Genomic DNA, 13,047 nt, shown 5'->3' on the forward strand with positions numbered 1-13,047 from the left:
CCTTTTGATGGCTGCATAATATTCCATTGTATATATATACCACCTCTTCTTTATCCATTCATCTGTCGATGGACATCTTGGCTCTTTCCACAGTTTGGCTATTGTGGACATTGCTGCTATAAACATCGGGTGCACGTACCCCTTCGGATCCCTACTTTTGTATCTTTGGGGTAAATACCCAGTAGTGCAATTGCTGGATCATATGGTAGCTCTATTTTCAACTTTTTGAGGAACCTCCATACAGTTTTCCAGAGTGGCTGCACCAGCTTGCATTCCCACCAACAGTGTAGGAGGGTTCCCCTTTCTCCGCATGTGCTGTCTTCTAAATTGGAAATGGGAAAAAAGAAGGCTGGGGGTGGGAATCAAGTAATTGGCATTCTGGGGGAAGTTGATTTATGTAACCTTTTATTTATTTATTTATTTTAAAGATTTTATTTATTTATTTTAAAGAGAGCACATGCATGCGAGCCAGCAGGGGGAGGGGCAGAGGGAGAGAGAATCTCAAGCAGACTCCCTACTGAACACGGAGCCTGAGACTCGGGGCTTGATCTCACCACCCCAAGATCATGACCTGAGCTGAAACCAAGAATCGGACACTTAACCTACTGAGCCACCCAGGAGCCCCAGATTTATGTAAACTTTTAAATATCTCCTTTTAAAAGAATCCTGTTTTGTTTATTGATAATAAACACCAACTCCGTATTGGTTTTAATAGTGACTTTTGACTACAGACAAAACACTTAATTAGGAGCAAAAAAACAGTAGTTTGGGGGACAGATTCTCGTTTCACCAAGTTAGTTGGGTAATCCAACCACCTCTTCCTGTTTCACCTTCCCATTCTTTGATGGGCTCTTCGAAGGGACCACCAGCCTTGCTTCATTTCAATTAGTTTTGAGACGTGTTTTCGGTGCCTGTGTATCAAGGAATTAACATCGAAAACTACAGAAACAAAATGATTTAGATATTCATGCATAACATTTGGCATGAATTCCGGGACAAAAATCTCCTCTTCCTGCTGAAAAAGCATGTGGATAAACTTGAAGATGCTAATTTGCATGGAATATGAAAAATAAATAAACTCCCAGCATGCCGTGAGTTGGATCGAATTTTCTTCTCCATCTCTCCGACGGAGACAGTCCAGTTCTAACCTGCTCCACTCACCATGTCAATACGAGTTGATCTATCTTTGCTGCCTCTCTTTTCAGGGACACAGAGAGACAGAATCCAGGGCACGGGGGAATTTGCCCTGTCCGTTCTGGGCATATAAATCTGTGCCAGATCAATAAAGAGAGAGGAATAAAAAGGAGGTCAGATAACTGAAAATGACAAAGCGTCATATGCTCGACCTAGCTGACCTCTGGTCTATTCCTTATTTCCTTATTTCTGGTCTATTTCTTATTTAAGATCACGGCCCATGACCTTTGCCATGGAAATTGGGTCAGGGTGGCAAGGTGTATTTTGAATGTATTATTCATCTCTGGTAATATTCAGAGCAGTTTGCTGAGCCGGGTGCAGCAAAAATCTGCTTCTGGAAATGAATTGTTAGTTTCTTCTGGATCACTTCAAGCTGATATACGCAAAGACTTAGTTATTCATGTAAATCAAATCACAGGTGTGAAAATGAAACAGTGGGAGTCTAGGTGCCTGTAAGTGAGCGTTAATGTCTGAGGAAAACAGTGTCAGTTTATTTTTTAACATACGTTTGACTTTCAAAGCTGCGAATGTGGGAAAACTCAGGATGCTCGCGTGTGCGAATGTGGCGAGAATCGCAGTCAAAGGGGACTACGGCGATGAATCCACTGCAGTGACATCCTATTGCTCATCTCCACTCCGCTCTCTGCTCAAGAGCAGCTGCCTGCGGCGGGGGTGGGGGATGCGGAAGATCAAGAAAAAATATGTTTGGTTCCAGGTGAAAAGCAGAATTAAAGCTGTAGAGCAGACATATTTGCAGTAGCATGGTCCCTGGAAACAGTGTCCAGTGGTGTGTTGGTAAATATCTAACAAACGCATCTCCAGGAACTAAAAATCCCTGCTCTGCAATGGCTGCCAATTTCCATAGTATAAATACTCCTACCATGGTCAATTTCAAGCTACCAACCTGACCTCACTCCATGCAGATTTGGGAAGAAATGTGAAGCTGGCCCCAAGACACCAGAGCGTGACCCTTCCCTCCTCCATCCCCACGTGCTCCACTTAAATGGGGCGCTCCGCTGAGTGATAGGAAATTGACCAGCTTCTGTTTCAGAAGGAAAATGACAGATCAATCCTCTGGATATTTTTGCTCACACTGGCTCATTTACCTCAAACACTTTTCCCTCTTCATCTTCAGCTCTACTCCTCCTTCAGGTCTGTGTAGAAATTTTCCCAAGCTCCCAACTTTAATGGTAGGTGAGGTGTCCCCCCTGCCCACTACAACTCTGGGGTTTCTACCCAGAAAACATTCTATTGTAAGAGCCTGTTTACTGCCCTGGGGGATCCTTGAGAACAGGGCCTGATCCCCTTCACCGTTATATCCCTTGGAATTCAGCACAGAGTAGGGGGTTTAACAAATACTTATTTATCCATTGAAGCAGGGAGAGGGGGAGAGAAAGCCTAAGGGAAGGACCTTGAATAACTATCCTCAAGCTGCTTTCTCCTTAGAAAATACAGCTAAGCAGTTGATAGAGTCAGAAAAACACTCTTGAGGTTTGAAATGTGTTAATTTATTTTATCACTTTGATTACAAATCATTATTTAGCTATCTTAGCATTTCCATGAGGGCTTTATAATGCGGCTTTGGACAGAGACTTCCTGGTGCGAAGTCTATTCCTCAACTCACAAGCTCTGTAACTTTGGGCCCAGCTCTGTACTTGTTCTGTGCCTTAATTTCCTCTTCTGCAAAATGGGGAGAATCATAGTATATAGCTCAAAGACTGTTCTTGTTCTCTGTATTTTCTGTCAGTCGATTTGTTTAACCGGGGCAGGGAGGTGGGGTGGGTGAGAAGTCTTCCCCAAGCCATAAACACCTCACTCAAGAATGCCCCATACACGTTAACAGCCAGCGATTTGTTCCTTACCTGTCCCTTTGCCTGCTCGCCCAGTGACTGAGCCAGTTAGTAACAACAGTGACGGGCACCGGGGCCAATGATGCTGGGCCACGGCCTCCTTCCTTGCCTCTTAGATTACGCGCATCTTAGTTGACTCTAAATTGGGCAGTCCTGCTCCTCTTCTTTGTTCCTTTTATCTTTGTCTTTTTCTGCTACTTCACATGCTCTCTGTTGATTCTCCCATCCCTCCCCTATGTTTTCTCTCTCTCATCTGTGAGCTGCAAATACCCCCTTCACACGGGTCATGCATTGACGCGAAGGAGACAAAGTGCAATAAAGCAAAATAGAAAATCATCATAATTAACCTCTAGAGACCTTTAAACAAACCTGGAAGACCCCTCAGTCACCCTTTACCTTTTCAAATGCTTCCAAGCACGCTTTTCTCCCAAAACTCAGCATTCTAAACCATTCAAATCAAAACACGTATTTAAAATTTTTTTTTCCATAACAACTCATTTTGCAAAAGCTTCGTTTCCAACAAAATGTGTACTATTTGTGTTAGTAATAGTCTAGCTAAAAATCGTGTGCTAAAAATATTCTAACGCGATTCCGACTAATGTGCACATTCTTATTAGTGTTGTTTTTCTTGGGGGGATGCAGAACAAGCTGGAAACCAGAGCACCCCAATAGCATTGCTTCTAGGGGAGAATATCGTAGGGCACAAACTATTCGTAAATTTAGATCTCCTTGGCTATGCTGTCAATCGGGTAGTTTAAATTATGGGTTTCTTTTGTCATTTGGTGCCTTTTTTAGACCCAGGGAAGCCTGGGTGAAGAGAGACGACCCTAAGCATCATACATACACCGACACTCAGGGCACAGTCCTTTCAAGAGGCATGTGATTTTCTCCAAGGAAACAATCCTTTGCTTTTGTAAGATAATCTGTTCAAAACGTGTGGAGAGTGAGTACAGCGGGACCCAGCAGGATGTGTGTTTTGCTGAATATCAGCATGTTGATCCTAGACACAAAGCTTATCTGCTTTGCTCCAAAAAACATATTTCTGAGCTTTTGTGAAATTGGATGGCAATCAACCGGGGGGGGGGGGGGGGGGGGGCAATCTCCATGCTGGTTCACCATGAACACTGTTTAACTGGAGAGCTAGTTTATTGGAAGGGGACCTGCCTTTTAGAAGTCCAAACTGAGTTCAGCTATTTCTTATCCAGGGACCTTTAAATTTGTTTTTAAAAAAAATCTTCTTGGTGCAGGAATAACCCCTTTATGACTCCAAATATATACTTACTGTATAAATGACATAGTCATGACATTGAATTATGACATATTGGTAGGCTGGCCAGAAAGTCTAATATGTCTGCATGAGGAGTGGAATCCTGGGGTGTCATTCTTAATGACAGTTACCTGGAGAAGAAGCATTTCTTTAGATCAGAAGCCAAACCTGAAAGCTAAGGTTCTAGGAGGTAGAAGAACCTTGGTACGTGCAATCAAGTTACCTTGAAAAGTTCTGGGTGATGGGCCACTAAATACAGTTGGGCAGGTTGTTCACTGAACAAGCGTGCCTGGTTGAAGGAGTAAGTAAAGGCTGAAATCCACCCTGCCCTCTGCTCTCCAAGACAAGAACTGCACCTGCCCAGAGAAGGCAACTTGGTCAAATTCACACAAAGTGCCTTATAGGCTAGCCAATGCCCTGGGTGGCAGGCTTCATGATGGCACTGGCCACATGGCAACAGTAGCGGAGATATAAAAGGGTAAGGCAGGAGCTGGACAATTTGGGCTTCAGGACACAAATTCCACCAACGCCACCCATGAAGGGAACTCTGGCTAATAGCCCTGGAAATGCACCATACAAACCAAAGTCAAAAACCCTATTTTGTGAACACTGAACCACTATCTGTGTTTATTTCCTTTGTTTTTCCTTAGAATTGTATAAAACTTGTACGAAAGTTCCAGTCAGTCTTTACTGTGTTTAGAGGAATCATGGGAACGGTTTTGTTTGACGTTTGGGTCACACTTCTAGAGAGTCATCTGGCCCCAGGGCCTAGATGCATGGTAATGGAAGTAATTAGAACTGCCCCCCTTCACCCCCACCCCTCCCAGGGGGCCTTATAGACTTCAGGCTATTTGGGAATACTTTGGTTTGATTTTCTTTTTAATTAAGGGAAGTTAGTAGAATTTCTTTAGGTGTTTTATGGCGGTGGGGGCAAGGGGAATGCTGAGGACCCTCCAGCCAACCCCATAGATGATTCTCTTTGGGGGGGAACAAGAGAAAGGGTCCAGAAAGAGAGTGATAAAATACTAGTATTTTTGTGTGCATCTTCAAGACACTGCATAATACTGTGACATTCATCTCAGCCTGTAGGAGACTCAGGAGCTCACTCTACCAACCATCTGAGTAAGAAACCACTTGTTTGGGTGCCTTCAACTCATAAAGTTGTGGGGAAAAATTTGCCCTTTTTGGCACCGTTGAGGCTTGAAATCATCACACAGTTGCCAAGCACATGAAAGGAGTCAACCCTGAGAGCGAGGACTTGCCTTTTCTCTTCCCCATTGGGATACGATATCTCTGAGTTATATTATCATGGCACCCAAGAATGCTCCGGAATTTTAGAGATGAAGGTGGATAGCCTGTCTTGTCAAAAAAATGTCTCCTATGGCCCATGTACAGATTCCCTGGACTCAGTGAGAGCTGTCTTTAACTTTCAGTACGTTGCTTGAAAGCCAGAGAAAGAACAATGCTTTGCATTGTACCGGACCCTACACTTGATGTGCACTGTGGCCTCGGGGAGGCCCAAAGCTCCCCAGGACTGCTACTTGCCATTTCTTTTCTTAATTAAAAAAAATGTTTAAATTTAACTTAAAAATTTTCTTTAATTTTTAAAAATTTAATTTTTTAAAATTAATTAAACTGAAAACAGTTTAAAAAATTGTAGTGAAACACACATAATGTGAAATATGCCATCATGACCATTTTTAAGTGTGCAGTCCACAGCGTTGTGAAACAGTCACCACCACCCATCTCCAGAACTCCTTTTGTCTTCCCAAACTAAAACTCTGAACCCATTAAACAATAACTCCCCGATCCTCCCTCCCCACCCCCCCAGTCCCTGGAAAAGACCACTCAGCTTTCTGTCCCTATAAGTCTGAGTAGGTGACTCATATACGTGGAATCCTACAGTATTTGTAATTTGGGGACTGGCTTATTTCACTTAGCATAATGTCCTCAAATTCATCCATGAGGGAGAACGTGTCAGGATTTCATTTTTTTTATGGCTTAGTATTACTCCATACACACACACACACACACACACACACCCCACACACCTTGCTTACACACTCTTCCATCGATGGACATTTAGGTTGCTTGCATCTCTTGGCTACTGTGAATAATGCTGCTATGAACAGTTCTTTTGGGTGTATACGAAGAAGTAGGATTGCTGGATCATATGGTAATTCTATTTTTAATTTCTTGAGGAACTTGTCCTGTTGTGCACAGTGGATGTACAAACACCACTCTCCATTTAGACCCATGTATCTTCTGGGGACCTCTTGGGAGTTTCCACCCATGAAGACGATCATCTTGGTCATTTGCAGCTGTCTTTGCCCCTCCCTTCCTCCTTCACCAAAAGCAGGACATCGGGGCAGAAGATTGGCTTCGATGACAGTTTTGTTTCTTGAATTGGGCAAAAGATGTTCAAGTTCCCATAGTGGTATATAGGTCGACCCACGTTCTCTCTCTCCTTGGGGGTGTTCTGACCGAGACTGTGTCTGAAGTCCTGGTAATAATCCCTTGGCTTTGCCCTTTACAATGGCTCCTTTCATTTCAGGATCAAAAAGACTTCTCTCCCAAGCAACTGTGATGCTTATCCTTTTATGATAGTGGAGGAACTGAAGGGTAGAACATTTAAATGACTTGCCCAGGATGAGTCAGAGATGCGATGGCTGAGCCAAGAAGGAAAGCCAGGAGTCTGTGCCCCCTGTCTGAATCCCCAGCCTGCACTTGTTTGGAGGAGCGCGGGTGGATCCAGAGAGGGCCGTGGTTTCCAGAAGCTGCCCTCTGAGGGACTAACAGTTGGCCAGATCCAGCTGAAGAGAACCAGCAGCATTTGACGCCGGGCCTAGCCTACCAAGGACAGTAGAGTCTGATCTCGGACAAAGAAAAGTAGCTCAAGGGAGGTTATTTTCCAGGGGGAGGAGGAAGGGAGAACTCTCTTGAGACTGTTATAAACAAGTAGGAAAGCAAGCCAACTTCAGGTTGGCAAAAGGATGCTCCTTAAATCCGGCTTCCTCAATTAACATGCATGTCGGAGGGTTCGGGGAAGGGTAGCAACCGATGAAAAGTTACAGGTGCATCTTGGCTTTACCATAGCATTCTGGTCTGGTAGAAGTAAACATGGGTGATACGGATCAGCAAGGCCGCCAAACATCTCTGGGGCCCAGTGAGCACAGACTCTGGTTCTAATAAAAGACTCCCTTCACCCTGTTGTTCGAGAGGGTATACACAACTCCCTGAGGGATTCTGTACAATTCCTTTGACTTGCCTACAACATCCCTATATTCAAGCATTTTGCATTTTCTAGATTATGTAACAACAACAGCAACAACTGAATGCACCCAACTACCGTAACATTTGCTCATTCACTGTGACGTGATGGTCATTGTATATCATTTGCAATGATACAGAGGAGAAAACACTCCTTTCTCACAGAAACGCTGCATAAACAGAGCTATAAATCTTCCAAACGAACATATCGTTCTTTCTATTGTATGTCTCTGGAAAATGTTCAACCCAGTTGGGGTCATGTGGGCTCTGTAAAAGTTACAAACGGGTTAGACCTCGTCCTTCCAGTGGCCACGCAGAAGTTAGAGACGGAGGAGACCAGATGCGCTCTTCCAGACTTTTCCTGTTGTATAGTCCCTATGCACGCAAAACAACAGGAGGATGTGTTTTAAGTGATTGATTTTGGTAAGGGTGTTGGGGCCACGTGAGTCTCTTTCTGGTCCATAAATCCCCCCATAAAAGAGAGACTCCAATGGAAGAGCTTTCCATCTTTTAAGAGATTTTCGGAAACGTTTCTCTCCCCACAAGAGAAGCCGGCACAGAGCCTGTCCCCGGAGGGCATTGGAGACAGTGGGCTAAGGGCCCCTCATGCTGGAAAGACTTGGGGGGCACGAGAGGGCGGCAGGCAATGTCTCTATCAGCAGGCACTAAAAACAGTTGGAGACATGGGCAACTGTGTCTTCAAGGCCAGGTGGGTGGGGCTGCACCTTCTCCTCCCGCACATCCCTCCAAGCTACAGGGCTTTTTGTGGTTTTAATCTCCCTCAAGGCTGTCTGAGGGTTGTTTTAACCTCTTTTTAAGTTAATAAAAATGCTGTGTTTGGAAGATAAGGAAAGAAGGGAGGGAAGGGAGTGTTTGTTTGGTCCCAGGGTTTAAGCGCCTTGCCCCTGAGCCCCCTTGATTTTTTTTTTTAGGTCATATTCGAGTCTGTGTTGCAAATCCCCTCCAAGAAGCCTATCCAGTGGGCTTCGCAATGGGCTGTCTGTGAACATTTTGTCCTGGCAGTTACCTGACTGACCACAGAGTGGCAAATCTCGAGCAGGAAATCGGTTACGTGCGAGTGCCTCCCTCCCCAAAAGCCTTCAGCAGAATGTAGAGCCAGATGAATGATGGTAGCCTTGTCACGAAGCCCAAACTGGTCACAGTGCCGCCATGCATCATGAATAGCTTCCCAGCTGGGGGTAAACCTGGCTTTCCATGTTTATTACTTATTTGTTATCGGAGCCGAAGGAACAAAGCAAAATGCATCCCGCGCAACACCCCGGATGGGGCATGCAGGATCCAGAAAGCCTGAGAAAAGGCTGCTGCGTCTCTCCCTGTCCCGAAGACTTTCCCTTTTCCTTCTTGTTTGAGAGAAGTTCCCCAACTTTGTGGCAACTGCCTTTGATTTATGCTCCCCAAGCTCAAAAAGAAAAACATCCGTTTTCTCCAAATTATTTTGATACTCTTTCCCCTCCCAAAGAAAGCTTTTTACATGGTTCTGGCTTCACGAAGCCCTTGGAACTCTAAGTAGGACAAGATTTAGTACTGACTCAGCTTGGCAGGTAGGCTGGGGGGCGGGGTTGGGGGGTTCTCCCAGGTGCTCCCTACGGCAGGAATTGGACTCTCCCTGGAGTAACAAGACCCAGACTAACCCGCGGGATCTCCACGCCAGCGCTTTTCAGCTCGGGCTTCAAGGACATTTCTCTTCTCAGCAACTCTGGCCCCCTTATGGGCCTGGGACGTCCAGGGAGAGCCAGGCTAACTTTTCGGGAGCTGGCCCAAACCACTTTCCAAGAAGAAAATCACATGAAAGATAGCGCCAACGACCAGGGTGCCTTCTCCCTCCCTCCATTTCACTGGGACGCTGAGAAGCTATTAGTGACCCGAGCTGTCCCCAAATGGGAATCCAAATAACTAACTTGTCAGGGAAGCGAGCCTGACTGAGGTCAACGGGCTCCTTATATTTTCGTTCCTAAGTGCTCTGCGTGTCTTTGTTTTCTGTGCCAATTAGTCCATCGTGGTATGTATCTCATGTACAGAACACACTCATAAATCTAACTGGAAGCCAGAATGTGGCACGACCATTTGATTATGGGAAAAATCTATTTGATTGATGAGGTCTTACGACCCAACGAACCGTATTGTGCTTTCTTCTCCACTGTCCGGCTTAACTGTGTTGGTGATCCCGTCCCTCCCTTGGCCTGACAATCATAGGATTCGGGGCCTGCCTCGAGCAGCAACATGGGTCAGGGAGAGAAGGGTGGAGAGCAGGAGGAAAAATTGCTCTTTAATTACTGCTGATTTGAATATTAAATTATTTCCCCATGAAAACAGCTAGATTCAGCAGTCTGTGGCTCGGGCCACATTTTTCCGTTAATGTGACCGGGAGTTCTGCTGGGTAAGAACTCTGAGAAAGCCCGTGCTCGAGTAAATGTCCTGGGAAGTCTTGTGACTCAGAGGCAGGGTGCCATTTCCAAAAGGGACATCATTACAGAGGTCTCACAATTCAGCTACTTGAAGGGGGCATTCAGTCTAGCGAGCACGTCAAATAAATTATGATTCCTCTGAGAATCTGTGCTTCCCTGTCTATATTTCTGGCACTCCTGAGTGGCATTTTAGGGGAGGCTAGTGATTTCTTTTGCTGGGGTTTCGGGAGCAGAAAGGGACTTTGCTTCGATCTGGATGACTCATGTGGGTTAACCCAAAGTGGGGGAAACTTCTCCTCCTCCCACTCAGGTGCAAAGCGGCCCACCCACGAACACTGCTTTCAAAGGAAGTTTGACAGGGGCGCCTGGGTGGCTCAGTTGGTTAAGCGACTGCCTTCGGCTCAGGTCATGATCCTGGAGTCCCGGGCTAGGGTGGGAAACAAGGAGGAAACCTTCTGGGGCCAGCAAATGTGTCTCTCTCTGCAGGGGGTGTATGTCAGAGCAAATCTCTAAATCTAAATGGGCAGAGCAAACTCAGGTCTGGCCAAAAGTGGGGCAGGGAGTCGATGAGTCTCCCAAGCAGCAGTATTATTGGTGTTTATCGAAGCAGATGCGAATGAGCCTGAAAGATGGGACCAGGTTTGGGGAAAGGAGCTGGCAGAAACTCTGCTACACTGGAAGGTCCATGAGAGCAGAGGTCCCATCTGGTTTTGTTTACACGTTGCCCTGTGCCCAGCAGGGCTGGGCACACATGAGGGGCTCAATAATAATGGGTGGAATAAGATGATCGGGGCTGCCCAACTGGTCAAGCTAGAGCGCTAATGGGTATAATAATAGTCATAACCATTTCAAAGGGTAGTTGTTAACAGGTAGGGTTACAGTAGTTTAGTTAATGCATGTCAGCGGTGGGGCGCCTGGGTGGCTCAGTCGTTAAGCGTCTGCCTTCGGCTCAGGTCATGATCCCAGGGTCCTGGGATCGAGCCCCGCATCGGGCTCCCTTGCTCCGCAGGAAGCCTGCTTCTCCCTCTCCCACTCCCCCTGCTTGTGTTCCCTCTCTCACTGTGTCTCTGTCAAATAAATAAATAAAATCTTTAAAAAAAAAAAATGCATGTCAGTGGCACATAATGACTCCCCTTGGTATGTCTACTAATAGAAAAAGAGGCTGTATCCAGTCCTTCCAACTACTGGTGAGGCGGCTCCCCCATCAAGCCAAGCCTCCATTGATTCCAGGGTGTAGCGGGGCCCAGCCCACAGATGGGTGGGCGTCAGACTGGCAGGGACCAACAGACACAAACGTTCAGGCCTGAGCCAAGTCCCAACATGGCCACTGTTCCTCACTTTTGTGTGGCCATGTAGTTAAGAGTTGAGGCTTTTGAGTCAGAGAGTCAGGTTCAAATCCCTGCTCTGCTGCTTATGTTCTTTGTGACCCCAGGCAAGTTCCAAAATTCTCCGACCTTCAGATCCCTTGTCTGTAAAATGACAATGATAATAACACTTACTGAAGGGTTGTTGTGAGGATTAGATGAGAAAATGTTAACTTCCCAGCACCTGACCTGGCTCATGGGAAGCACTCAACAATGGTAGCCATGGCGAGTACTGTTACCACTTAGACATGCTGTGAGCTATGTCTTATTCTTCTCATAGTTCGCACGCTTAGATCCCTGAGACTGTGCCTTATATAGAGTGTTTAATAACTGCACATGCTTGGGGCGCCTGGTTAAGCTTCCGACTCTTGGTTTTGGCTCCCGTCGCGATCTCAGGGTCGTAGGATCGAGCCCCAGGTTGGGCTCCATGACGAGAGCAGAGTCTACGTAAGACTCTCTCTCCCTCTCCCACTGCCCCTCCCCCGCTAAAATAAGTAAATAAATCTTTAAATAATTGCACACGCTTACCTGTTCCTCCTTTCTTTACCTCTTCTGCTGGGCTGGCAGTCAGCTGCAGAGTTAAGCTCCAACTGCAGCTTCAGGTCCAGCTGGCTCAAGGGAGCTCCAAGTATGTCTCATTTTCTTTCTGGGATCAGTGGCTAGTGAGGGCATGTCTTTCTCATGGTGCCTGAAGCACAAGCATGTAAGCTAAATCATACAGGCACATTTCAAGCCCCTGCTCAAGTCACATTTGCCCATGTCCCATCAGTGAAGCATGTCCTACGGCCAAATCTAAACTCAAAGTGTGAGGAAATACACTCTGTGGGAAGGACCACAAAGCCATACAGCAAAAGTCATAGTTAGAGGGAGGGGTGAAGAATCAGGACCAATAATCAGAAAGCCTCCCCTGATGATATCCCAAGATATTAAATCCCACTTCTAGATATTAAATTTCAATCCATAATCATAACTTTTAGCCAGCCTGGGTCATTTAACCACAACTCTTTTTAGGGCTTCAGAAGTCACCCTTATCTCTCCACCATCAAGAAGTGTGAAGCAAGTTTTTGGATGACAGGTCCAGAGAGTATTTGAGTGATGACCAAAAAATATCTAAAATCTGGGGCCCCTGGGTGACTCAGTCAGTTAGGCCTCTGACTCTTGGTTTCGGCTCAGGTCATGATCTCATGGATCGTGAGATTGGTGGCGTGGCTCCGGGCTCAGCAGGGAGTCTGCTTGAGATTCTCTCCCTCTGCCCCTCTCCCCTTTCTCTCTCAAATAAATAAATCTTTAAAAAAATGTATCTGAGGGGCACCTGGGTGGCTCAGATTGTTAAGCGTCTACCTTCAGCTCAGGTCATGATCCCAGGGTCCTGGGATCAAGCCCCACATCGGGCTCCCGGCTCAGTGGGGTGTCTGCTTCTCCCTCTCTCTCTGTCTGCTGCTCCCCCTGCTTGTGCTTTCTCTCTCAAAATAAAATCTTTAATATATATATATATATATATATATATATATATATATATATATATATATCTGAAAGTCACATAACTTTTAGCCCTGTATCTCTCCAGAATGGGTTCCCAGTAACAATTTCTAACTCCCTATACACAATCCAAAGAAATTTATACAGATTTCTTCCCTTTTTTCTTAATCCTTAATCCCCAAAAACCCAGATATCTG

The sequence above is a fragment of the Mirounga leonina genome, unplaced genomic scaffold, assembly GCF_011800145.1.
Source record: "Mirounga leonina isolate KUSES-001 unplaced genomic scaffold, KU_Mleo_1.0 Mir_101609, whole genome shotgun sequence".
Lineage (NCBI taxonomy): Eukaryota > Metazoa > Chordata > Mammalia > Carnivora > Phocidae > Mirounga > Mirounga leonina.